Source organism: Biomphalaria glabrata, chromosome 4 (assembly GCF_947242115.1).
Source record: "Biomphalaria glabrata chromosome 4, xgBioGlab47.1, whole genome shotgun sequence".
NCBI classification, from domain to species: domain Eukaryota; kingdom Metazoa; phylum Mollusca; class Gastropoda; family Planorbidae; genus Biomphalaria; species Biomphalaria glabrata.
In genome coordinates, this window is record NC_074714.1 from 50,719,878 (window position 1) to 50,721,984 (window position 2,107).

The following is a 2,107-nucleotide window of genomic DNA, read 5'->3' on the forward strand; positions in this document are numbered from 1 at the left end:
TTATTTGTAATTGTGTTTTCTATTTGTTGAACCAATAGTGAACATCTTTTTTTGTTTTCTTAAATCTATCTGATACAACTTTTTTGTTTTTCTTTATTTGTAGATACATCAGTTCATTGTTGTACATCAGTTCATTGTTGTTTCTGTTTCTTTGACATAAAAAAAAAAAATCAGTATTTTAAATAGTTTTCCCATTACATTTTTTGTTCATCAATAAAAAAATAAATAAATAAAATACGTGATTAAAATGATAGACTTTGAAATGTATTTTTAGTCTTAGTTTTAGAATATAGCACCAACAAATACAAGCCAAATTTATAATATAGCACCAACAAATACAAGCCAAACTTTATAATTTAGCACCAATAAATACAAGCCAAAATTTATAATATAGCACCAATAAATACAAGACAAAATTTATAATATAGCACCAACAAATGCAAGCCAAACTTTATAATTTAGCACCAACAAAAACAAGCCAAACTTTATAATTTAGCACCAATAAATACAAGCCAAACTTTATAATTTAGCACCAATAAATACAAGCCAAACTTTATAATTTAGCACCAATAAATACAAGCCAAACTTTAACTTAGATCTAGATGTCTTTAACTTGGAAATACATTGGGAAACAAAATGAATGAGCAGCAATGAGTAAATAATTGATTGCCTGTGTACAATGTGGATACCGGCACTTTGTTTCTCAAACATTACAAAAGCAGCAGGTCAATCTGTCTCATACTCATTAATATCATAAAGCAAATGAAGTATTTTTAAGTGTTCATGTTCCTAGGTCTAAACTGATTTAGAAAGAAAAGGTTTCGAGCTTTTTAAAAATATTCATTGGGACAGGGACATGAAAATTAGACATTATGTCTTAGCCTCATCTGTAAGCCCTCCCCCCTCCCCCGCTTTTTTTTTTTTTTTTTTTTACAGAAGTATGGTAATGAGAACACATTTTATATTATCTAGTACTAATCGACCGGCGGCGTAGCATACACCGCTGTTTTACAAGGCCGGCCTTAGGCCACTGCAACCTATGTGTCCACAGTGTGCCCCGCACTTTCAAAGGACCCACGCTAATTCTAGGTGTATATATTATTAAATTAAACCAATTTATAACTTATAACAGATTTCCCGCGTTCTCCTGATTTACCAAGAGCTCCTGGAAATCTCCTGAAATTGCAAAATATAGGCCTAGGTACGAAAAAGTCCTGGAAATATCCGGAAATTATTAAAATCTTTTGAAAACTCAGACAAATCTCCTGAAATATATAGACAAAAATTTTAATTTTGGGGTGTCATTCAATAAGGAAAACGCCAACCCTACGCGCGATAGAAAAAAAATGGCATTATGCAATACCCGTAATTGTGGAATCTAGTGAAAGAAGCTTCTCGCGCCTCAAACTAATGAATAATTACTTGAGGGCAACAATTCTTAAAGATAGATTGATACATTTGGTAATTCTTGCTATTGAGCGTGATCTATTTAGGAAACATAATTCTTTTGATATACTGTATGACTTCGCTACTCGCAAGGCTCGTGTAGTAATTCTGTGCGTAGTAAAGAATTAATAAAATGCAAGGACGAATATATTTTCAAATACAAACTCTTAATTTTCACTTATTATCCGTATCCCTACCCAAACTGGGCCCCGCGAAATCCGTTTCGCATTGGGCCCCACAATGGTTAAGTCCGGCCCTGTTATTTAGTGACGGTTGAATACAGAGTAGTGCTGATTAATTGTTCTCTTTCCATGACTTCTTGGTAACAATGGTTAAGGCCGGCCCTACTATTGAGTGACAGGTGAATACTACTTGTTCTCCCGCCCCCCTCTTTTTTTTTTTTTGCCTCTAAAATTACGTGGGATAACTCTAGTCCGTCCGACTTGCAGAAATAAAAGAGTGATCTTTCCATTACTTGGTGTCCAAACTCTTGAGCCATGAAGAGAATTATATATACCTAGATATTTCTTTAAATGTCCGCGGACCACAGTTTGAGAACCACTGCTCTACGAGATGAACTATAGTCGTTCTATGACAGAAAGAGGCCTACCCTCCTATAAACAAACAAAAAAAAAGTAAAATGCCACAGACATGTTTTAAA